The sequence below is a fragment of the Heterocephalus glaber genome, unplaced genomic scaffold (genome assembly GCF_053883595.1).
Source record: "Heterocephalus glaber isolate CG9 unplaced genomic scaffold, H.glaber_assembly_v1.0 deba00001504, whole genome shotgun sequence".
Taxonomy (NCBI): domain Eukaryota; kingdom Metazoa; phylum Chordata; class Mammalia; order Rodentia; family Bathyergidae; genus Heterocephalus; species Heterocephalus glaber.
Window position 1 is genome coordinate 66,318,278 of NW_028258324.1, and position 26,074 is coordinate 66,344,351.

The 26,074-nt window shown below is 45.8% G+C and overlaps 1 protein-coding gene and 1 long non-coding RNA gene across 7 annotated transcripts in view; one reads left to right on the forward strand and one right to left on the reverse strand.

Moving 5' to 3' along the window:
* Lpp (LIM domain containing preferred translocation partner in lipoma) overlaps nucleotides 1-26,074 on the reverse strand; it is an 847,859-nt gene that overhangs the window by 161,667 nt on the left and 660,118 nt on the right. For all 3 annotated transcript variants that reach the window (XR_015441150.1, XR_015441149.1, XR_015441148.1), the window contains exon 11: nucleotides 9,412-9,506. The gene's annotated coding sequence lies outside the window, so the exon portion shown is untranslated. The remainder of the gene's footprint in view (nucleotides 1-9,411; nucleotides 9,507-26,074) is intronic.
* LOC147825397 (uncharacterized) lies at nucleotides 1,023-9,422 on the forward strand. 4 transcript variants are annotated; one of them, XR_015441153.1, is made up of 3 exons: nucleotides 1,023-1,634; nucleotides 2,847-2,957; nucleotides 7,253-9,422. It is a non-coding gene; the product is annotated as an uncharacterized LOC147825397 (long non-coding RNA). The 4 variants fall into 4 exon arrangements; XR_015441151.1 differs by having other exon boundaries at nucleotides 1,032-1,737; XR_015441154.1 differs by lacking the exon at nucleotides 1,023-1,634 and adding an exon at nucleotides 2,182-2,258.

Genomic DNA, 26,074 nt, shown 5'->3' on the forward strand with positions numbered 1-26,074 from the left:
AGTTGTGAGCCCCTCCTTTGGCAGTGATGTAAATGAAGGTAATCCTGAAAAGCTGGACTGTCAACAAAACTGGCCAGAAACCCAGCTGAGATTGGAAGTGAGGATTTTATCCCACAGGCCAGGTTCTGGGGGGTTGATATTTATTTCCAGGGTCCAATGGTGGTTGTGCTTGGGGCAGCTGAGAAGAAAGAGAAGAGCAGTGGTGATCTACTTCGTGTTGGCTTGGAGCATTTTGAAACCCTAGAAGGTTTGTCAAAAGGAAAAGTAGCAGTGGGTGTTTCTGTAGTGGAGCCTGGGGTGGCCTGTGTCCAGAAGGCTGGTGACCGACATCCCGGGGAACTGGGTAAGAAACAGCAGCTCCCCACAATTACCCATCCCTGCTAAGGTGCCTTGGATAAACAACCTCTGTCAGGTGATCACAACATAGATCATCCAAAACACTTAGGGTGACAGAAGGAGCTGTTAGGTCCATGGGAAAAAACAGGGAAGGCAAAGCAGGATAGACGGTGGCCTTTCCCAGCAGGGTTGAGATCAACAGCAAAGGGTCTACACTCATACAGAAATGTGGACCAGAGAAAAGGGCTATAACAGACACAAAGATGGCATGACCCAAGTTTGATTGGTTATATAGGGACACTATGAAAAAGTTCCTAGGAAGAGTTGGAGGAGAAAGAGATCGTGGTGAAACAGAGCATTTGAGCTGAGTTGTGAGGGAACAGAGGAGTTGAACGTGTGGCAGTGAGAGGCCAAGTAGAAGCCATCAAACCCAGATGGAAAGGCTCAGCCAAGGCCTGCAGGCACGAACCTCAGGGTCTGTGCCTGGCACAGGGAGAAGACAGAGTCTGTCTGATGTAGCTGCAGTGGAAGGATTGGTAAGACCAAGGAGAGACAGCTAAGAAGGGGGCCCAAGCCAGGCTGGGCTCAGTTCCAACTTGCAGACACTGCTGGGAACGAGCTGTCCTCTCCTTAACTGGTTGGCCTGATCAGTTTTCCTTGTCCCGTGCTTTTGCTGAGATTGGTGAGACCCACATCTCCTAGGCCACTGTTAGTGTCACCAGGCCCTGTCCTGCCCCCTTGAGAAAGGAAGTCTCAGTTGAGGAACTACACCACCACTTCCGGTTTCAGTACCAAGCACTTTCTCTCTCTAGCCACTGGAGAAGTGGGCTCAGCAATCGGACAAGTCTAGAAAACCCTGGGGGTGGATTTTAGGGGCTATCCCGCTGTGAAAACTCAACCTTTGAAGCTTCCTCCTCAGACCATTCCCTTGCCTGTTTTCCAGCACATACAAATCCTCTGGGCCTGGGGGCTTCCAAAGCCTTGAGATGGACGTCAAGGCCCTCGGGGAGAGACTCGACTCTGCCTCAGTATCTGCGAAGTGGGTCAGGACAATGTTATGGCGGACAGTTAAAGCCTACGGTTTACAGAAGATCACACAACGAGCAAGGGCTGCGGCTTGAACTCTTGTCCCAGGGAGACAAGCCGCGTACTCAACGCGCCAACCTCCCAGCCTGCTGCTGTCGGAACGGAGCGGGAGAAGAGAGCAGCAGAGCAGTGTGGGAGGAGGTGGAGGAGAAAGAGAGGAGAGGGAGGGAGGCGCGGAGGAGGAGGAGAGAAACAGCAAGCCCTTCACCCTAGTGAGACCAAGGACTTTCTCCCTGCACCCCAGCCTCTTCCCACTCGCTCACAAACGCTCCCGTATTTCCTCCCGGCCCCAAGAGAATGGTTCCGAGCTGTGCGGTAGGGCAGGGCCGCCAGGGACCGGGCCTGCGGGGCTCCCGGGCCTTTCAAAGCCTCTTGGAAGCTGGGCTGCGGCGCAGGGGCGGCCCGAGGCGCTGGGGCCCGGGCCAGGAGAAGGGGACGGGACGGGCCTGCCTGTGGTGCCTAGAAATCAAAGCAGCCAACCTTGGGCTTTTTCTTCCCCTCACACTGAGGCACTTTTATTGGCGAGATGAAGGGAGGCAGAGCGGGCCTACAGTCCTCGCTTTGCTTTGGGAGGTTAATGACCCAGTTAGCAGCTCTTGGCTGCGTTTCCGACATTTTGCAGACATCAAGCTCTGCGCCTCTGCCAAGTACATTCTGTTCCCTGGAGCTCATCCAGTGCATCTCAGATTACTATGTAATGCGACGAAGAGGGAGAGGTGGCTGGGCGGGGCGGAGAGCGGGCGGAGAGCGGGCGGGGGTGCGGGCCGCGGGCCGGCAGGCGGGGAGGGGGATGCCGCCCTAAATACAGCCGCCCTCCTGCGAGCGCATCCCTGCAGGTGCTTATTTATGGCACCGGAGCGAACCCGAAGTGGGGGTTCGCCGGGCCCTGTCGTCCAGGAATCCTGCGGGGTGGTGCGCCGAGCTCGGCCCAGACCCGGCCGGGACAGAGCGTGGGGGCGGGGAGGGCCGGAGAGGAGAGGGAGCTGGAATTCGAGGGGCGGGGCTAGCGTGTCTTGGGGCGGGGTTATGGGCTCTCGGCCCCGCCCCCAGGCCATCTCCTCCAGTCCTCTAGGAGCTGCAGCCTGCGCGCTAATTATAGACGTGAATGGAAAGCGGCGGCTTTTGAATGATTGCATTGCTCGCGCTGCCTTTGGAGGCTGAGGAGCAGGTGCTGCCCCGCTAGATACAGAGTGATTCATTTAAAAGCCCTCTGTCACGCACGCATGCCTAACTAACACACGCGAATCCTCACGTTCTCTCCTGTCGCTGCCCCGGTGATGGATTCCAGCGCTGGTTTAAGAGAGGCTTTGAGCCTTTTTTTGCCCACCTCTTTCACAGCCACACACGGCCCTTAGAAACCTCCCCACGAATGAGACGAACCCCAGGCCTTTTCAGTCCTCTGTAAAGCAGTATCTTGTTTACAGATGGAGAAACTGAGGCTGGGGTAGCTCCTGGGGCAGGCCCTGGCCCATGTGTGAGTCGTTGCAGCGAAGCTCAGATCTCCGGAGGGACAGCCTCTCCATTTGCCTTACCAGGTAGGAACTGTAAGAGAGACTCACTGTACCTGTCCAATCTTACACCCTCCTCGTCTTCTGTACTGAAAGGTTGCTGATGCACAGTTTCTCATTGGTACGCTTAATAGTCCCTGCCTGGCCCCTCGGGAATGTTGAAAACTCTCCCCATACTCCTGACAGTTATGTGTGAGTCAGTCTGATGTACCTTCTCTCAACATAACCCTGTTATGAGGAGAGGGGAGTGCTTTTCTTCCCTGTCAGCATCTTACACACACCTAGTGCTGACAGTTAACCAAATTTTCAAGAACACAATGACCTCATGCAGTCTGCACAAGCACAATGAAAAGTCTTATGCCCGTTTTACGGAGTCTTGGAGACAGGAAGTGACTTGTTCATAGTCAGCTGCGGATGAGTGTCCAAGTTGGGAACCAAAGCCAGGGCCCCTACTCAAGGCTGACCAGAACTCAAAGCATGAATGTGATTAGTCACAGAGTGGAACAGCCTTAAGTAACCTGGGCATCTCCATGCTGGCCATTGGGTTCCTCTTCTGAGAGCCCTGAGGCTACCACTTCACACATCCACCTCCCATTTTAGCCACAATATAGCCCTAGGTACGGAGCTGGCCCTCTTCTCTACACTGGAGTCTCCCGATCTGGTCAGTGTATCTAGCTTCAGATAGCAAGGCCAGCCCAGCTCAGAGCCATCTGCTCCCCCTCGTCTTCCCAGACCACCATGGTCTTCCCCCTTAGCTTGCCACGTATCCAGCAGCTGTTCTTGTCACCTCAAGATCTCTGCCAGGGCAGTGAATAAACAGGCAGCGTGAAGTGACATGACAAAAGACAAGGAGAGAAGAAATATGTATGAAGGATTTTTAAACTGGTTTTTACTGACCTTTTGGAAGGGAAGACTGTAAGCACCCACCCTGCCCAGCATCAGACTGTCCAATGTAGAATCTGAGTTCAGCTTTTTGACTTGAATATGTCTTTTAAACTTCATGGTCTTAGTCACTTTCCTCATCACTGAGAAACAATACTAGATACCCACAACTTACAGGTTTATTTTGGCTCACATTTCAGTAGTCTCAGGCCTTGTATGGTCAGCTGCCTCCAAGGTAGGATGGCACAACAGAGGGACATGGTAGAGGAATAGCTGCATACTTCCTGGAGGCCAGGAAGCAGAGAGACAAGCAGGGAACCAGGAAGGGAAGTAAAACTTCTGGAGCATGTCCACAGTGGCCCACCCCTTCAAACCAGGTCCTGTCTCCTAACACCCATAACACCCCCATAATCCAATCACCTCCCGAGGGTCCCATCTTTGATCACAGGAGCTTTAGGGACATCTAAAATATAAACCATAACATCATATGCCTCCACTTCTTCACATATAAAATAAGGGTAATACTAGTACCTGTTCTAGAATATTATTATTGCAAATTAAATGAGCCAATGAATATAAAGGGCTAAAATGTGTCTAGCACAGATTAAGTGCTCAATGCAAATTGTTACTTCCTATTCTTTTTTTTTTTTCTTTTTTTTTTTTGGTATCTGGGATTGAACTCGAGACCTTGTGCTTATGAGGCGGGCGCTGGAAGCACTGAGCTAAATCTCCAGCTCTATGATTATCATTTTTATTAGAAATGGATGAAGATTAATAATATACATAGAAACTTCCTAGTATAATGCCTAGCAGACACTCAGCACTCAATAAGTAGCCACTGTGTAATTATTTCCTAATTTGTAGAATAGACTGATTCTTCTCACATGGGATTATTTTATGGTGAGATACTATATATGAACATTATGTAGAGCTCTAAGAGATTATTCACAAACTGTATTATTAACTTCACTGTTGGAACACTAATTCAAAGAATAGTGTGCGTGTGTGTGTGAGTGTGTGTGTGTGTGTGTGTACTGTGCCTGCCTGTCTGTTGAGATACAGAAGTAAATAATATCCAGGCCTTCAAAATGGGAGTAGGCAGGTGAAGGCTGCCCTTGGCAGAGAGGAGGAGGAAGGACCGCAGTGAAAACGAAGAAACGTGCCTAGGGGCTGGAAGGTCAGGGAGTCTAGACGTGCGGGGGTAGATTGGAAAGAGAGCAGTAAGAGCCCACCTAGGAATGCAAAGGAAGTCTTCAGAGAGCTGCAAGCTAGCCAGCATGCAGAGAACACAGCCCCCGCTGAGAAGGGCCAGAAGGGAAGGAGACAGCTGACCGACCGGGAGGAGGCCCAGGAGGCCGGGTACCCCAGGGAACCAGGCCCAGCCCAAGAGGGCCACGTGATTCCCAGTGGTGCCCAGGGGGCACCGAGGACACTAGAGGTGGTAATTCACATTTCCACTCAAGAATCTCACTTACTGGAAAATGCCATGGAGGAGTGCTTCTCCAAGGCCAGGGGCTGAAGGAGCTGGGATAGTTTCATCGCCTCTAAACAGCACTTCTCAGTTTCAGTTTCCTTTCACATTTCATCCTCTCCACTGACCTCTAAGTTCCAGGAAGGTGAGACTGAGAGCTTCTCCATTCTCATGTACCCCCACCCGGCATACCACGGGCACCATAATGCAAAGTAGGAGCTTAATATAGACCCAATGTACAACTGACTACTTCCTCGATCCCAAGGACAGAAGCACCACCAAAGTGAACCAGACCAGGTCAACAGATTCCCCACGGGATTTTTCCTGCTTTTTAACTGCAGCATATAGAAGTTAAAGGGTGGTCTTATATTCCTTATGTCCTTTAAATGAAGAATTGAGGAGAAAGGGGAAAAAATGCAACCTGAACAGGAATATCCTTTCTGTAACTCTCTGTCTCTTGACTATTTTAATTAGCCGTGTTCTACAGTCCTCCATTTGTAGAAAGAGAGCGAGAGAAAGATTGAGAGAGAGAGAGACAGAGAGACAGAGAGACAGAGAGACAGAAAGAGACAGAGACTTGTCCAAAAAGCTATGAGTTTAGGCAACTGGTTTTATTGTCTTCTCAAGCCTTCTATGACCTGGATCCCTTCCCAGCTGAAGCTGGAAAACAGAAAAGAAATCCAACTGGTTTCAGTTGTTCAGGATTTAGGACAAGCAGCTGATAGAAGCCTTGCCCACTGTCCTACCCTGACCTTCTTTAAACTATCAATACCGTTGCCTTCCTTCATTTCCCTCGGGAAGGCAATTTGGTGCCCTGTGACTTGAAAACAGGCACAAAACACAGCAGGAGGAAGAAACAGAACCTAGAGGTTATTGAGTTCACCCCCTTCATGTTACAAAAGAGAAAAGAGAGGGGAAACAAAATGTCCAAGGTTACCCAGTTCGTTAGTGGTGGAGGACAGGAGCCAAGACTTCTAATTTCAAGTTCAGCACTCTTTCCACCTATCATTACATTTCCATTAATGGAGAACTCATTTCCCTGGTGGCGGCAGGGGGTGGGGGGCTTCATAGTTTTCTTCCATTGTAGCATACTGCTTCTGTATGCCTCGGCTTTCTAATCTATAAAATACAGGATTATTTTTAAGACTGAGACAGAAAGTGTCTAGCACAGGATTGCCGAAGAGTGGGTGTTCCATATATGATAGCTAATATTATTTTGTAGGAAATATTGAATAATTTGAATGTTAGACCTTAAATCTTACCATTTTGATTATATTACTCAAGAATATTAGCTACTATCAAGCATCATCACTGTAGGAATCAGCTCAATGTGGCCAGTCTGATGTGTCTTTCAAGGAACTGGGTTGCACACACCAGACAGCCAAGCAGAGCCGGAAGGATGGGGCCGGAATCTGCCCACTCGTGCTGGAAAGCTGAGCCAAATGGGTTAGATCTGACAAGAACAGCTCCATCCACCCATGGCTCCAGTACAAGAGCCTACTGAGTTTCCTAACTATGGGCTAGAGTGTGCAGATCGGAGGTTGACAGATTCGAGGTTAGCTAAGGTAGGCAGGCCACAGCTTCTGAAGGGCAAAAATCACAGGAGCAGGGTCTAAGCTCCGATTTCTGCCAAAAGAAATAGCAGATTTTAACTAGGAGCAAATAGAGCTGGGTAGGTAGATCACAGGAACAGGAGCGAAAAAACCAGGATTGCAACAGAATCTAGTCAGATGGCATAGAGATTACCATGGATCTAGGACTTCTGAACATGGCAGGTGAGTCTTTTTTTCCCCTCCGTGAAATGCAGCAGTGCTTTCTGGACATGTTTTCTTGGAATGAAAGTATGAAAGCATATATGGGAATGATCCCACCAAATTCAGAGCACTTGTTTCCTATGCAGAGGGTGAGAGGACAAAAAGAAAGGTAAGTGGGGCCTTTAACTATGTATATTGTTTAATTTCTTTTACAGAAAAAATGAGACATGAAGAAAATAAAGGAAAATGTTACCATCTGTTAATCTAATGAGCGGACCATCACATTTGTTATATCCTTTTTGTATGATTATATATTTAATATTTTAAAATAAATATATAAAATAGTGAATGGACTTAAAATCTAATATATTTTATTAGCATTGAGTTTTTGTAGAAAATCTGGGGATTTTACAGCTAATAATAGAGGAAAATGATGAATTTTAAACGTTATGGTGTTGGATACCTGATGTGATACCTCTCAAGTGTAACAACAGGTCTCATCCCAGTGAGAATCGTAGAAGATCTTTGCAGTAGGTTTGTATACTGACAGCCTATACGTGTGCCCTGGGAGGAGCGTGTCTGGATTCTTCACACCATTTAGCCACCATTCCAAATGTTGACTTGGCTAGCCAAAAAATGCCATTTGAAGATAGGAGTCAGTATCTTGTATTCTCATATCGAAAGAAAAACTAAAGAGACTTTTAAACAATCAAAGCTAATGCAGATGGAAGACCAGCACAAGAACCATCAATCACTGGATCTAACTGACATTTGTAAAACAGTCTCCCCAACGCCATCAGAACACTTATTGTTATCAAGTTCACATGGAAGAGTCACTAAGGTAAACCATTTTCTGGACCATGAAGCAGTGTCCTTCAGACCCACACTCAGAAACAAGTTTCCTCTAGCATAAAATTGGGGGACTATCTTGTATCACAGACCACAATATGACAGAAGAGAATGCATAATTTTTTGTGCAATGGGCAACAATTATCAATAATTGTTGGCACCCAAGCTGCTCAGGAGGAGACAGAAAAGATATAAAGCACAGATACTGCAGTCCAGGACAGAGCTGTATGGAATGATGTAGTTCAGAGACAAACAATTACAGGCCCAGATATGCCTGGGGGAGTCCCGTACTTGTATACTCAGAGGCTTGATAGGAAGCACAAAGACTCAGCTGAAGAAAGCTTGGGCCTGGCTTTTCCACTAGCCCACAAGAGGCTGTGGACCAATCCCTTTCATTTCCACTTTCTGGCAATCAGCTTCCTCTTGAGCAAGATGGCGTCACTATTAGTAGACTCTAGTCACTATATGATTTCCGTTTGTACCTTTCTGTAACTATTTTTGTATTCATTCTAATTCCACTTGGTCTTCAAGGAAAGGCTTAATTTCTTGGTAAGCTTTGTGGCAGAAGGTAGGGGATGTTGTGAAACCTCCGAGGGGTACATTTGCTTACATGGAGTGGATTATTTTCCCCACAATTGTGGATATTCACAGACATATTCCAAAGGGTTCCACAAGGACATATTTACAAACAGCCTTCAAAAAGCCATAAAATGGCAAAATAAGCCTTGCAAGGGAAATTCTGTATACCAGACAATTTAATTCTGAACAATAGACCACATGAGGGTGTATAAATAACTAATTATGCTGGACAACATGAACAGCCTTTTTGGATGATTGCAAAATTGGGGAGGAAGGAAATGTGATGGGTATTTATATATGTGGGCTTCAGTCAAAGATTTCATATTCACTCTTAAGCAATTTGACTTACAAAATTAGCTCAGTCTAGAACATGGTCACACAACTTGAAACTGGCAGAAAGTCTGCTATCTCAAGGGAACAGTTTATGTCTAAGCATCCTAAGGGATGGAATGGAGGACTGCCTGAGCTTTACTGCTGTCTTTATGATGTTTGGTCAGTGGTACCTTGGTCTCCATAATGACCTGTAGAAAAGGAGTGGAGATGCTTTGGGAGCATTTGCAAAAAGTTTTCCAGTGGGAAACCCAGCTCATCTTGTCATCACACAAGCACACATGCCTGCATACTCAACTCTGCGTTTTTCTTGGAACTCTAAGGTGTCATCAGCACTAAGCCATGCCTTGAAGATAAAGGGATTGAATTTGCATAAGGTGCAGGAGGGTACCTCCCTTACCACTATATATTCAGTGCCTACACAGAAATACTTGTTGGGCCAATAAATTAAGGATGAAATGAATTATGCATAGTCCTTACTCTAAAAGAATCCTTAGCCCAAAAGACAACGTAAAACTGCACAGTTCATTCTGGTACAGAGGAAGTATCAAATATGCCATTGCCAAGGCACCAAGAGCTTTGTGAACACAGAGGGCATGGAGCAATTAATTCTGACCTGAGAGTTCAGCAAGGATCTTTCCTTCCTGTTGCAGGGCCTTTACACATCCATCTCTTCATTTCTATTCACTCTCAGTCCTCTTCATGTAGATACTGGTGAGATAGACACAAATAAACAGTGTCAGACACTCTATTGAAACAGCAGACTATAAACAGACACATAAGTGGATATTATCAGGGTGTTGTAGTGTATATTTGGGTGAAAATTTATATGATACCCTGAGGTACAGTGATACAAGGATGAGGAGGAAAGGAGGATATTAATTCTGTTCGTCTGTTGAGACAAGGTCTTGCTATGTAGTCCAGAATGGTCTTGAACTATGTAGCTCCAGGCTGAGCTCAGAGTAATAAGAATCTTCCTGCTTCAGCCTCCCAAGCAGCGGGATTATAGGTGTGCACTGCCACACCCAGCTATAGAGGATATTAATTTACATTTATGGAATTAGGGAACATTGCTCTGGTAAGAACATCTGCTGGTGCCTGAGTTGCTGAAGAACCATGGGGGAACTATTCAGCAGTAAGAGAGAATTCCAGACTAATAGGTGGATTTAGTGGACTGTTGCCCAGAATGGGCAAGGAATGTCTGGGGACAAATGCCCTCCATTGTTCCAGTGCAGTAACTTAGGCAGAGTCTCAAACAATGATCCCTGAAGAAGGGCTCCAGAGTCCTCCAGCTTCTAGGACCTTACATCTGGCTCCTTTGGGCAGAAGCACACCAGCATTATAACTGGGTCACTGTCACAAATGTAAGCACTGCTCTCAGAGCCTGGAAAATCACCACTCTATTTTGAAGACCTTTTTGACTATTTGTCCTTCCACTGTGTCCTTCCCACCAGTACAGGAAGCTTGGGCTTGGCCTCCCTTAACTCTTTCCCACACCTACCAAAGCTACATTCTCCCCAGCTCAGCTGAATCTTGTGTCCCCACTATGGAGATTATGGACTTAGTGGGGAGGAAATTCTCACTCACAGAGCTAGAAAACAATTCTCCTAAATGTAGAAACTTGAACATTTTCTTATAGGAAAATTATACCTCTAAGTGTGTCTGAGCTTACATGAGAGACCTCCACCAATTGCCAGACTGGTATGAAAAATTTCTCAAGGTGAGGGGGACCGTAGGGTTAGTTGGCCATGCTATTTGATAGAGAGAATACTATTTCCTAGCAGTCACCAAGAGTCAGGAGGGGGAGTGAACGGGTCGGAGTTACAGTGACTTGTTCAGCTTTCAAAGAGTTTTTCCTTGAAAGACCAAAACAGAGCAAGATGAAAACTCAGTCAGCTGCTTCCTTCAGGAGGCCTGCTGCAGCAGAATTGGCCATCCCAGATGTGCCAAGAACAAAGATTTTAAATTACTACCAACAAGAACACAGGGGCAGAAGTCCCCACAGTTATTTCCTACTTGAATCAAAGAAGCACAGGGATAGAACAGGGTCTGATGTCAAATGCAAAGTGATGATAAACCAGCAGCCACATACTGATCCCCTTGGAGTACTTACAACTTTGAGAGGTGAATGTGGATCCTGCCCTCATGGCTAACAATCTAGACAAGTCTTTTGTTCTGTTTGATACACTGAAGTGTTCTGAGACATTCTATGGGGAAAAATGTATTACTGTAAGGCTAACAGTCCTAAACCAAGACCACAGCACTCACCTTAGCCTCTAAAAGATGCTTATTATTCCATCTCCATTCTGCAGTACTGGGGCTTGAACCCAGGGCTTTGCATGTGCTAGGCAAGCACTCTACCTCTGAGTTATGTCTCAGACTTGTCTTTATGTTTGGTATTCCTCTTTTACCATTCAAAGCAGCAAAGTTGAGTGAGAAAAGCCATGAATTCAAAAACGGTTCTGCCACCTTTACAGGCCTCTTGGGCTCCCTAGGCTTTGATTTGAAGTGTCAAAACCAGGGAACATTTCTTCATTGAGCAAGCTCAGGAGTAGATTATATATATATATATATATATATATATATATATATATATATGTATACATATGTATACATATATATTATATATATGTAAACATGTATACATATACACACACACACACACATATATATATATATATGCTTTCCACACTCTACGATTAAACCCATCAGGTAGATTTTCTTCAACTTCAATATCTGCTTGTTTTCCTTTAGTGTCACAAAGTATCAATCAGAGGCTGTTACTTCCCTTGCAAGCCTGCTTTCTAGCTGTCTCTGTCTCGATCTACAGTGGAACTAACAAGGAGTCCTATCTGTGGAGCACTAGGCAACTTCCAGTCAGTGAAAGCTGTTTGCACTGCTTATAAAAGAGCAGATAAGGGGCCGGGGATTTAGCTCAGTGGTTCTGCTGCCTGCCTCGCAAGCGCAAGGACCTGAGTTCGATCCCCGGTACCAAAAAACAAACAAACAAACAAACAGAGCAAATAAACAGGAAAAAGCAGTAAATTAATTCCCACCATTAGTAATCCATAACAAAGCATAGCCAAACAGAGAAAACTGAATCAGCCAGCCTTGCCTAGAATGTTCTGAGCATAAGGGAGGTCATTATACTATACAAGAACTCGAGGCCAGATCTCCCCCGGCTTCCATCCACTTCCTTGGCTGGGCAACCTCATGAGATCACCTAACATTTCACAATTTCCATATCAGTACAACTTGGGTAATAATAACCTATTAGTATTTATCAATATTAAGTGAAATGAGGTATTTGTAAAAGACTCACCTAAGCTAGGTGGGACAGCACAGGCCTAGCACTCAGGAAGCAGAGGCAGGAGGACTGAAGGCCAGCCTGGACCATGTAGACAGACCCTGTCTCCAAAAAACCAGAAATGTTAAAGGTGTCACATAGTTAGATCCAAGAATATTTGGGTTCCTTCTCTCCCCCAGGGGTGGAGACATGAAATGAAATAATTATAATAGCTAATGTTTATGTAGCATTTATCGTATGGAAGCAATGTTTAACTATGCACTGTTCTTAGAGCTTTACTTAAATTGGTTCATTTGGCCTTCAGAACAACTCTGGGGCAGAGTAATGTCTCCATTCCCCTGAAGCTCAATGAGGTCATGGAGTCCCAGGGGCTGAACCAGGATTTAAGACTGGCAGCTGGACACCAGGCTACCCTGCAGCCCATTACTATGAATATTAGTGTACAAGGGCATTTTAGCTTTATGTTCTAAGGTCTGGTACACAGGTTCTTGTTTTTCCTTATTGGTGTGGGATGATTTACTCTACAACATATATTCTGGTTCAGTTTTTAATATCACAATAGTACTTTCCTGTCATTTGTAATGATTCAGCTTCAGATGAGCTTGTTAACTGAATGTTAGCTTTTCCCTCACCTAAACTGCCTTTGGAAAGTCCCCAGATATCATGCAGTTATTTCTGATGTGAGGAAGAGCATCGTTTATGTAAACTGAAGTGAGAATTCACAGCGATTGATTTGATTTCACTGATTAGGTGATGGAGGAAATGAACGGGTAATGGGGTATTTACCAAAGAAGGTCAGGAGAGGTTTCTGGGAGGGCTCAGTCAGATCCAATCCAGAAGCTTTGCTGAGCCCCCAGTCTCCAAACCTCCTTGCTGTAGAGCAGGAAAGGAAAGCACCATGTCTACATTTGCTTGTGACTAATTTTGTTGTCCCGCAAGTGTTCTGATTTGACCTGATCCACCCTGACAACTGCAAAGATGGTACACTACCATCTACAGAATGAAACCAACCTCAGCTGGGCCTGAAGAGTCCTCTGCCCTTGTCTGGTTCCACACCACTTCTCCATTAGTCTTCCAACAAACCCCAGCCCTGTGCTCTTCCCCAAAGACTCTCGAATCTCTCCATCGCTCAGGCAGACCCCTTCTTCTTTAATTCTGCCCACTTCCTGTTAAATTTGCAAGACTGTTTAATCTCTACCTTCTTGTATGTCTCAGACACTCCCAATTCAGAATTCCATCTTTTCTCCTTGGATTTCCCATTGCACAGAATAATACTTCTGTTTTAGAACTGAACTCTGATTATTTTGCATTAAGTTTATGTGTGTGTATGTCTATTTCAGCAGGGTGTACCTTCAAATGGCAGGGAGAAGGTCACATTCCTCTCTGAGCAGTCCATGAACACAGTTCCTGGCAAGAGGAAACTTTCAATAAAGTTTGATTTATGTGGACTGAGCTTCATACACAGCAGACTGAAATTATTTTGTGATTCAGATTCAAATTGTGAGTTTACTCCTATAGACCAAACCAGCCAACATACTTTTCTTACAAAGACTGTAAGATAGTACATCAATTGCTGAGAGCCAGAGGGAAAACTCAGCCATTAACATTTAAATATTTATTTAACTAGAGGAATCCTTCCACCAGAAAGCATGATTTTGATTTCTCTTGTTATCCAGAGCTTGCATAAGAATTATTATAATGATAAATTAATGGCAGGAGTAATTTATTTTTAGAAAGAAAAATTAATAAAGAACAATGAAATTGTATTTATAGAATCTCATTCAGGTATTCTTTACACATGCTTCCTAATAAAAATTAACTTTATGATGCTTTATAGTTGGTAGATCATTTGTGATTTCATCTTCATATTAATACAGAGAAGCTGGGTTCATGGCCAATTTACAGGTAAGGAACTGTGGTGTAGCCAAGCAAAAAGACAATAAATTATTAATCACTGCAGCTGAGTCTCAACCCAGGACCCCTAACTATTTGCTGGGCTCTCTTCCAGGTATTATTAAGCATTTCAGAAACTCCCCTTACTGTGTTTTCCAAGTCAGTAGCTTCCTTTCCAGACCCCTGTGGTCCTTCTCAGAGCCCTGTGTGCATGTTTGTGCCACCTCAGCCTCACTCACAGAAGTGCTCTTTAGGCTTCTTGGTGCTGTGGAATCTTCTTGGAAGGGTGTTGAAGTGTCCAAGAGCCTCTAGAACCCCCCTGACACTTGAAAGACTCACTTTCAGTGCTTCCACCCAAGTCCCCTGCCTTCAAGAAATAACCTTTGTCCCAACTCTGTAACGCACCCCTCCTTCCTGTCACTTTCGCTCGGCACAAAAAGCTGCCTTATTCTTTCAAGATGAAATTAGAGATGTGGCTATACTCGGGGAAGGTGCTGTTCTAATAATCTGAATGCTCTTCTATCACAAGAGCATTAATTGATGATGTAAGTTTTTCAGCATCTGGGACAGATCTTGACATATGGAAGATATTCAGTACATACTTGTGGTTGAGGCAAGAAAATTAAACAAGAACCAATAACATTAATAAATACACCATTGAGACAATTACAATAAATCCTAGAGCAAGAATAGCTGAAAATCATTACGTCTGAGATGGTAGCAGGGAAGGAACCCGGAAACTGTTGCTTTTATTACCTGCTTTCTGCAGTATTTGACTTCCAAGTAGAGTCATCCTAATCTGAACTGCGGCCTTTGCTCAACTATCCCACTTGAAAATGGTCTCCTTTTCACCTGAAATGTAGAAACCAGCTACTGGGAGGCACAAAGCCGCTGTGTTTGCAACTTAGCCCTGTGTAACGGTTTAGTTCTAAAATATTCCCCCAGACTCTCACGTATCAGAGGTGGGGCTTTCAGATGGTGATTGGATCATGGAGTGCTATACTCATCAGCGGAGCTCATACCTGAGTGTGCTGTAAAGAGGTGGCATCCAGTTAGAGGAGGTGGGTCACTGGGGGCAGTCTATCTCTGGGTGAGTATATCCCTTGCTCTGAGGCTCTTTCCGCTTTTTAGCTACCATGAGTTGAGCAGCTTTCCTCTGCCACACTGGTCCACTGTTCCATCTTTGTCTTGGAGCCAGCTGGTCATGGACTGAATCTTCCGAAACCATGAGCCACATAAACCTCTTCAGTAAGTTGCAGGTATCAAGCATTTTGGCCCAGTGACAGGAAAGCTGATTAATATGTCACATGTGTAGATTACTTTAATAAAAATTCAGACATTAAATATATTTTACGAATCAGTCCAGTCATTTTATATTCTTTGCTACTTGGGGTAGCTGGGTTGTATAAACAAAAGATTAGAACCTCTGGCAGGAGCAAGCCTTTCCTTTTTTTCTCCTATCTGAAATCTAGAACAATAGAGGCAACAATAGAAGAAACAAAGTTCAGTTAGGAGGCCCCACTCCTCTTTTATGTGCTCAACACTGTTTCTTTCAGAGTGATCCTCTAGACCTTATCCCTATCAATTCTCTCTTGAATCTATTTCCAGGGTATATGACAGCCCTGGAGACTCCCCCAGACAGCGTGCTTCTGTCCAAATGTGTTGGAGATCTCCCCAGCACTGGGCAGCACTACCCACTGAAAAGGGTAGAGGGAGAGACCCTCCTGACTGGTCAAACAGGACATACACATGTGACTTCAGACTACCCTGGTCACAGCTACTGAATGTGGATGAGGCACCACACTGGAAATGACATCACTTCCTTAAAAGTTCAACCACCATGCTCAAGCTTTAAATGAAAGAAGAGACAGTAAAACAGTGGGTACCAGTAAGGAGAAGGGTGCTATGGCCCTGCCACGGCTGCTCGGTGGCTATGGGCCCCTCCATAAGCCATTTCTCTGGCCCACAGGTTGCTGTCCTTCGAGATGAGAACAAAATCCTGCCTTGCCAACTTCATAGAGTTGCTGTGAGGATCAAAGGAGATCCTGAGTATGAAAAGTTTTAGAAACTATAAATCTCTGTGCATATTGAAAGACATTCGTTATCAAACAATAGGCTGAAAAGAGGAGATAGTGGTTTTTCTCCCTGGTCTGGAACTGAGTCATAAAGCAGCTAACTCAGCAGCTTTGAAGCAGACATAGGGGAAGAACTGTGGCCCTCCGCCTCCTGTTCCAGTTGTTAAAATTAAGCATGTTACTCCAGAGTGGAATGCACCATGTGGGTGTAGTCTGTAAAAGCAAACTCAGAGGGTCCTGTGTGTATTCTCCAGGCCCTCGTCCAGGACCCGGGGGACAGGTGTGATGAGTGAGATCTGTGCTTTTTTCCATGGACCCAATCTTCAGAGTTAGACTCAGAAAGGAGGCACCAAGGGCTTCTGTTCCTGGGGAAGTTGCACAGCATTTAGCTGCATGCCCAAGGCCCTGCAAGACAGGTGTTGTCATCCTATTTTCAAGATGAGGCTTGAAGTCATAGAAATGAAGCAAGTAGTTTGTGTCTGCCCTACTTCAAGGCCCACATCGCCTCTGTTTGAGCTCCTGGCCCTCATGGCCACTGGACATGAGTTCAGGGATCAGGCCTGAGGGTGTCAGAACAGATCTCTGGGCTAGGAAGGGCCCTTGAAAACATTTATTCTCCATGGAGGTTTCTTGAAAGACGTCTGTAACCCGGTAACAACAGTACTGGCAGCTTGGAGGGTAACCTCACCAGGCTTTGCCTTCCAAATCCATTCCTGGCTTCTCCTCCCCAGAGTCCTCTTACAGGGGATTGTTATACCCAGGACAAATATCCAGGATCTTCCTAAGCAAAGACCTTTTCCAGGAGGCACACTTACCTCAGCCTCTCTCATGTGTAGAGGCCACACCCTGAGAGGGTTCTGAACCAGCTGTGAACTCATCCGAGGACATCTTAGCTCCTTGGAGGCATTTGGGTCTCCTACAGTCATTTCCAGAAGGGGCTGCCTCTTGGGCTGTGGTCAGAGTGGGCCTCAGGAGAAGGGCCGTCATACTGTTGTGGTCTCCACGGCTCTTGGGCATGAGTTATCTGTCTCCGTTTGTTCTGTCACTGTTCTTCAGCAATAGGGGATACTGGCTCTAGGATCTCTCTAATCTAGGAATTTCACTGACTCTCTGGATCTTGAACCAAGATTTGAATTCCAGATGAAACATATTCTTCTCTGCTGATAGTGGGGTTAGACACTTCCCATAGGCCCAACCAGAGCTTTAGGCCCATCTCTTACAACCATGCACCAGTCCAGCCCCTGGGACTTTCAACTCCAGTTCCTGGCTCCGGAAAACCTTGTAGCTCATAGTCTCCTCTGTGACCATGGCTTGGGGCTTTCTGGTCTGTGTGCCAGTAGTCAGGCACTGTAGCACTAGGGCCTTAAGGCCATAGGCCAGGCTAATTCTGTATGAAGGCACCTTGGCCTGGTCCCTTCTAGGACCCACACTGTGGGAAAGGTGATCCTAGAGGGCTGAGTGTGAGGTGACCAGTTCAGGGCTGCTGTGGATGAGGAGCAGAAACTACTGCTTAGGCCCCTATCCACCAGCTTCTTCCAGGCAGGAGGCAAGTTAGCTTCTATTGGCCTCTGGCAGCAGACACAGGGTCCTAATTCTGGGACATGGAAGATGCACATGGAAGGAGCAAATGGAGACAGCTGGGTTGAGTAGGGATCCTCACTGGTCCTATACATACACATCATAAAGAAGTTTCTGGAAATTGAAATGGCTGGATCTGCCCCTAAGCAAAGAAAAGGCATTGGGGTTGAGGCAGAAAATGGAGTAGTTTGAGAATTTTAGGTCAGACTCCAAGGTGGCTGGAAGGTTCTGGGCACAAATGTGGACTGGAGCTGGTTGGAGAGAATTTGTAGGACTTACAGAACTCAGGGGGAGGGAAATGATTTAGAAACATCTGGGACATGGCTGGACTTGGTTGGATCATTAAGGTTTCTGGAAATAAGGCTGTGAGTATCTTGTTCTGAACTCTTCTGAGACAGGGAGAGGAGCCATTATCTGTTCAGAGCCCCATCAAATTCTTATGTGAAATCCAGAAGTTCACATATAGAAGAGCGAGGTGGTAGGAGTGTGGTTTAGAGAAACGAGACTGGAAAGATAAGGAGGCCTGGAACATTCAAGTTTCGTAAGCCTCTTCCACCTCCTTACCACCTCCCCTAGAGGAGTGAGGATCCATCAGCTTGTTGGGAGAACACCAATCTAGGAAAGGGGAGAAAGCTTTCTAGCCAAGTGCTGTGTCAGGGACTTCCTAGGGGGGTCCTTGGCAGCAAGTGGAACGTGATCAGCATGTTTGGGAACAAGTAAGTAAGGATTTGGGCAGTGACTTGGGTGTGAGGGCCTAGAAGTGTTGTCAGTTGGTTAAGGGTTCTTTTGCTCAATTCAGATAGAAATCGTTACTCAGCAAAGTACAGCTCTGCTTGTGGTCCAGATGCCACCAGACAATGCCAGAAGAATGCCAGATAATGCTGGATGTCAATAGTTGACACAGCTTTCTGTTGGTCGCTGCTACAGTTGGTCTCTGCCATCTGATAGCAGCATACGCTGGATGTCATAGATTGAAACTCGGCTGGGTGCTGGTCTCTGTCACAGATCTTTCTTAGCTACTGGTCTGTGGATCCCTTACAGTTCCTAGTGTTTATTGCTCTTTCTTTTGAAATGACTGGTCTGTCCACATCACTCAGGATAAAAATTACCACCATACTTATACGTCTACCAACCACCAAAATGAGTCTTTAACAGAACCAGTGCAATAGCACTGGGGAGTCAGTACACTAAAGAGACCCCTCCAAAACCAACCCCAGAAATGTGGGAAATACTGCAGGCCTGTGATTGGTCCAAATGTAGGCCTGTGATTGGTTCAAGTGAGTGCAGGGCTCTCGTACCGTTCAACTGTCATGGTGGCAATTCAGCAAGGGAGGAGGCAACACAAGCTGTTTGATTGACATATCTTGTGTCTCAAGAATATGGCAAAGCTGAAACCAGGGAATCTTCAGGAGGGCTAGCTATGTTCATTACAGTGTATTGTTTATTGAGGACATTGGGGATGATAATAGTGGGCCTGGATCCCTCCCCCACTGGTCTTAGTCACCTTAGGATGCCTTCCCCCTTCTTCAAAGAGGGGGCAGCAGTATCTGAAGTGGCAGGAGCAGAGACAGGGCACTGCAGCTGACAGTCAAGCTACATACCTATTGGAGCAGCCTGCTGGAGAGCAGCTGCTCAGTAACCAGGGAGGATACTGAGGCAAATTGTCCCAATCCATTGTAGGAAAGGGGGAAGGGGAGAACAAAGTGAATGAGGAGGAGCAGCATGAAGACCACTGGCCAATGCATGTTCCCCATCTGGCCAGTACAGGGGAGAGGAGAGTCAGGTCCTTCTTCTGTCCCAGGACCAAATACACATTCCCACACCTGGGCCAGGCTCGGAGGCAGGCCAGGCCCTAGGAGGGTGGGCAGGGGGAGAAGAAGCACAGTTCTTTCTTGAATTTATATTAACAAGAAGGGAAGACCCCATCTGGAAGGAGTTTATAAAGGCAGGGTCTCAAGCAACGTAGGAATGGGTCTGGTCTCTTGTTCTAGGTGCAGAGAAAGGAACCACAGCACCAGGGCCAAAAAAGAAGCCAGCAGCCAGGTTGACTCGGTGCTAGTTTCCTGGAGCTAAGGACACACAGCATCTTAAATGTAACTTTTTCCTTAATAAAGATAAAATTTACTCACTGTAGAACTTAAGGCAAAGCTGAACCTTTACAAGGTCCACATGGAATCTAACACAGGTTATGAGAAGGAAGCATAGAAAACCTGGAGAGTCCCTGTAGAACCCAGTTCCTTCGCAATTTCCTCATTTAACCTTTCAGAAAACCTACCAGCTCTCCGTGCCTCCATAACTCCACGTGTGAAATGACAGTGTTGTATCACAGCAGCATTCCCAACTTGCGATCAGAAAAATCCAAAGATCCAAGTAGGGGCCTCACAGACTCAGAGGGAGGCAAATAAGAGCCAAAAAAGGAGAGCAGACCCCAACCCAGAGTTGCCTGGAGCAGTTCTGTTTTTAAGTTTAGCATGTTGGGTTTCTGTACAAAACTTTATTTGGAAGCCACAAGAAAAGGAAGGAAAGGGAAAGGAAGGAGGGAGGAGAGAAGAGAAAAGAAAAGGAAAAAGAGAGGACAAGAGTGTCGGCTAGACGGTCTCCACACTTCTTTCCAGCCCTGCTGTTTTCTGACTCACCCTGATATTCTCCTGCCCACATTTGCAAGAACCACTTGTGTTGCCTTCTGCCATCCTCTTAGGGAAGAATCCATACATAAGCCCAGAAAAAGCCACCACTTAGATCTCATTTCCCAGCTCTGAGGACTGTTGGCTCACAGAGAAGGAAACTGGGGGGTTTGTGGGCTAAGAGGGAGGGGACCCGAGGCTCTGGGGCTGTAAATCAGGCTCAGAGGTTTGGATTCCCTGCAGCTTGACCTTCAGATGCCCCTCTCGCCTCCAGAAACCTTCACACTCACACCCAGACATAGGGAACCATGCCCAGCTCCTAGGCCGCCCCTGGAAGCCGGGCCCACTCTGAGAAGTTGTTTTGATTTTTCAGGAAAATTTGCTCCTAGCCAAACCTTCCCTCCCAAGATCAACACAGGCAGGGATTTTCTAGATGCTTGGGAGATGATGGCTCTGAGAGGTTTCTTGCCACTTGCTGGCCAAGGAGACCCACAGATAACATCCACACCTGAAACAGTATGTGTGATTCATCATTTTATTTGTTTTCTTCTGTACATCCCCACCTTGCCAGCTCTGGGCTTCCTGACATATTTCCAACAGCCTTGCTCCACACTGCCCACCTGGTGTGGTGTGCAACATCTCTCTATAGCCAGCTCACCAGTCCGGGAATTCCACAAGAATTTGGAGGCATGGAAATTCAGAGGAACCGAGGATTTCTTTCGTACACACACACACACACACACACACACACACACACACACGCAACATCCAGCAAAAGAGCTCCTCACACAAGAGGAAAGTTTATTGAAATCACGTGAGAGCACAGGGTAGTGGCAGGAACTGCCGAGTGGGAGTCAGGAGAGGAATTCCTTTGACTTCCTTCCAAGTGGGCTCAGACGGGTCACTTCCTCTTTCCTGTCCTGAAAGGTGAAGGGGTACCCCCACTCAATCAACCCACATGTACCACGTGCCCACGCTGGTGACATGGCTGTCCTTAACCAAGGTCACTGCTGAAGGAAACACACAAACACCACATTGAATAAATTAGTCTGGAGATCACCAAAGTGTCTGATGCTGAACCAGTTTTTCCTCTGGTGGAAGCGCCTAGAGAAGTAAACTGACACATCCTCATCCCAGTACAGGGAAGGGGAGTGAGGCCTAGAGTAGTCACCTTGGGAGGTGGCGGATGCTCTGAAACAGTTATCCAGCCAGGGGTCCTGGGGCAGAAGCTGGAAGGGGTGGCATCTAAGGTGAGATTTAAGGCCTGAGCACTTTTTTTGTCTGTGACAAAATAGAGAAGTAAGGCAGAAGGAAGAACATGGAAAGCAGAGATTTGGAGCAATTTCAGGAAATTTCCCATTGACTAGACACCGTGGCATAGAAAGTGAGAGATTAGGAAAATCAGATCTCCAGGGACCTGTGTATGTCAGGCCATGGGGTTTAGATTTATTTTTTCCTGAAGGCAAGGAGGAAGCGCTGAAATGCAGGGGAATCACATAATCATATACATCATTTAGATTTTAGAAATATCAGGCTGGCTGTCTTGCGGGGCAGTTTCGAGTTGAAAAATAAATATGTGGAAGGCAGACTCAGAAAGCAGGAAGCAAAAGGTGGTCTTGTCCCAAGTAGCATGGCCATGGAGAAAGGGAAGTGAAATCAAAGTATATAGTAAGGGCTGTTACTGAATGAGCATTTTCCATTTCTAACTTTCTAGGACTCTGCAGCTAAAGAAATCTTTCTGCACACGACTCACCTTCCATTTTTACCCACTCCGCCTCCCACCCACCCCACCCCCCCGCACTGTGAAGTCTGGCTGGCCCCTCCCACTCCTTCCCAGCGCTGGGGAAGCTTGGATAATAGGTGTGGCAGCAGGCCCAGGCATCCCCACCATCTTCCCCAGCAGCACGTTCTGCAGCCTGAGCAGTTGGCCGGCACCACGAGTGTTAATTGGAGAGACATCTGAAGTGACCAGACTGGCTGCGCTGCCGCCATGATAGACACACTCCATCTGCTGCGAGCAGGCACATCTCAGCGCGCACACGAGGCCGGCCTGTGCCTTGTGCCCAGGACTTGGTAGAAGTTAGACTCAGGGAAGTTAGGTTAGTGGGCTTTTAAATGAAAAACAGCCTCAGGGAACACTGAGTTCATACCCTTCCCAGGGAAAAGGAGGGAAACAAGGCCCAGTCTCACCCAGGGTTAGTCTGAGCCCATGCCTGGTGCTGTAATCCTGTCCTCTAACCCTTTACGGTGCATAGAGCGAGGCTGGGAATTGGACTTTTAATAGCGTGGGTTGACCAATGCAATTTTTCATACATTGGCTCAAACTATTTGCTATCAGGTGACTGTGATTTTAGAATGGCATTTTTCATTGAGCCCATCAGTTTTTTAGAACTGTAAAATTGAACCTATTTTATTACCTAGCAGAAAGGTCTTCATATTTTCTTTTTAAAGTTTTTATTAGTATATGTTTGCAACACATAATAGAAATCCTCTAGTCTAATGGTCTTGTCATATGTGCTTATTTGTTTTATTCTGTTTTGCTTTGGTAGCAGAGCCTCTATCAGATGATGAAACTGAGGCTCATAAAGGGAAACGCTTGGGCTTTTAAGACATTATGAGTAAGCGGCAACGTAGGACTATAACCAAACTCTCATTACTGGAAATGCACATTCCACCATATTGTATTTGTTCCTCCCTACAACCCATACTACCACACACTCCCCAGCTCTGTCACTGATAAGGAGAGAGAGGAGGAAGGGTCCACTTGTTCCATGACAAGTAAATGATGGGTTCCAGTAAATTCTTTTAATACTACTTGACCTTGCAGCACATATAAAAGTCCTGGTTTACTGTGAAGGTTTTGCATGTCTATTTTACAGAAGAGTTAGAGAAAAGAGAAATAAATTGCTAATTTATAAGGTAATAAGTGGTAGGGTCAAGATTCAGGGATCTTAGTGTTTGGACTTCTGTCCAGGGACCGATGGACCAGTAGACCCTGCAGTAATTGTTCATCCTGGAAGTATCAGTGCAGGGTCAGCTCCCTTTCGTGGACTAAATTCCAATGATGAGTAACATACAACCCCTGCTGCTATGCAGCAGCACTTACAAATAACATTAAAACTTCCCTGATTGTAGTTCATCAACAAGGGAGATAGAAGTCATTAAGGAGAACAATCTGGGACTCATAATTAACTAGGAGCAAAAGCACTTTGAGGAACCAGTGGCAAAGGAGGGAAGCCAGGCTGCTGAAAGTCAAACAATCTCATGAAGCTCCATCTTGTCTTCCTCTCTGTCACTGAAATACAATGCCCAAGCCCTGCAATTTAAAGGAGGAGAGGTTTACTTTGGCACATAGTTTGTAGAAGTTTCAGTCCATAGCTGGCTGGCTCCAAGGCAAGACAGCAAGGCACAGGGCATGGCAGAGGACAGTTGCTTACTGCGTGGCTTCCAGAAGCAGAGAGAGTAAAGGGAGGAGACAAACCCTTCCAGGCCAGGTTCCCGGGGACCTACCTCTCCCACACAGACCTCGCCTCCTATGGCGAGTCAGCTATAAGTCTCCATAATCCCGTCACCTTCCAAAAGGCCTGCCTATGAGCACACGAGGCTCTCGAAGCACATGGAGATATAAATCATAATGCTCTGCTTCCCCAAATCCCAATGAGGTAAATGTGTCTGGATCAGTCACGCCAAAAGAACAGAGGCAAAGCTGTGTGTCACAGGCAATGAAGTCAACAAAGTTCTGCAGATCGGATACCATGGGACCAGGCAGCTGATGCTGGAAAATTCTGGTCATCCTCAGGCCAGAGGAAGATCCTCTATCTCTATCTCTATCTATATGGAAGGAAGGCCATGCCTAAGAGAAGCTCAAAGCTAGGTCAGCCCTTCCCTGCCCATGAACACACTCACAATAGCTGAAGTCTGCTCTGGTAGTCCTGGGAGGGAAGGGCATGCAGGGGACAGCACAGCTTTACGAAGAGTGGCTTTTCGTGGAAGAGGGCTTCAAATGCCTTCTAATGCACCCTAGTTTTGATCATGTGGCAACTGAGTCATTTGACAGTGACAGCTTCCTGATTCATGGAAGCGACTAACAACTTTCCCACAACAATGATAGTGATAAAGGTAGTAATAACAGCAACAGTAATTATTACTATAAATATTTTTCAAATAACTATTATTGCTTCAAGGACAGCTAACACGAAAAAAGAGTGCTTAATCTGCAACCTCCCTTGCTGCTCTTTACCATATTTGCTTTTCACAAAACTCATCGGAGGTAGGCAAGGCAGAAATAACAGTCACACTCATTTTACAGAAGAAGAAACTGAGGTCCACAGCTAGATGTGGATTGTTCAAATCGCACAATGAATTAGCAGCAGAGCAGCCAAGATTTGAGGTTAGGAAAATGAGAAAGTTTAATAATTTGTATGTGTTAGGTCTCAATGAAGAGGGCTGCTGATTTCCCTTTGGAAACAATAAACTATTGTTCATCCTTTTGGACTCTGGTACTGAAAAGCTACATTGCCTGGTGGGATCCAGCTGTGCATGTGCAGTGTCACCTAAAGGGACACTCTGAGAAGGTAAGTCTTGTCTCTGGCCTCCAGAAATAAGGCAGACAACATTTGCAGTTGCCTTGGCCTTGGAAACATGACAAATCTGATGAAGGAAAGGAATTAATAAGTGACTATGTATAAACACAACTTAGTGTGGCTTGTAAGGTCATGCTTACATCTCTGCTATGTCTATTCTCTGATGGGAGCTCCTTAATCTCCTAGACTTTTAATTATCTTTTTCTTCTCTGTGTCCTTGGTGTCTATTCCACACCCATACGGGGAATATGCCGGTTCCACATAGCAGGTGTTCAATATTCGTTGAATTAATGTATGAGTAAAGGAATAGATGAATACATTGAGAGGTAACTGACATTGGGACTGGAGATATATGGAGCACAATTCCTGATTGCAATAACCTGCTAAAAACTTGGTCTCCCTGTATCTTTTCTTACTAGGGCATTTGTGTTGACCCCCTTGTAAAGTTTAGTAGGAACCAAAACCACACAGAGTTTGAATGACAAGAGATGAAATGACAGCATATACCCCAAGGCATCCTGCAAAGGGTTGCTTAATAAATTCCCCTTCCACTGCCAACGCTTGTGTTAGGTCTGGCAGTATGACTAACCCAATGAAGATCAACCACCTGAAATGATGTCCACACATCTGTTCCAGCCTGCCTGGATTCACATACACAACAGTTTCAGTCTGTTTCTGGGACCTCACTCAAAAGGCTACTTGATTTCAATTAAGATGCTCAAAAGGGGCATTTGTTTTAAATTCAAAGGCATATTAGGCATTTATATGAAGAGAATACTGATTCAGGCACCCAGGGGATAAGACAATCAATCTGCCAGGGCCTTGTTTTCAAGGAATTTATAATATTAAGAAGGACACTACACAGAAGACAAATAAATAAATAAATAATGTTAAGTAGAGGATATTAGTTTACTACTGCTGTCTAACAAGTTACAAGAAACTTAGTGGCTGAAGAGAACCCAAAATTATTATTGTACTGTTCTGGAGGTCAGAAGTTTATCAATGGATGCATAGGGCTACAGACTGTGTAGAAGAGAATCTCTTTCTTTACCTTGTCCAGCAGTGGTGGCAAACCTATGGCTTGTGTGCTGCAGCAGGCTGTTATCACTGAAAGCTCTAAAAGGTTCACCATGACTGTTAGGGGCAATCTGTATTCTGCAACTCCTGGCTCATTCCGCCATCTTCAAAACCATCACTGTACCCCCTTCTCTCCTTCCTG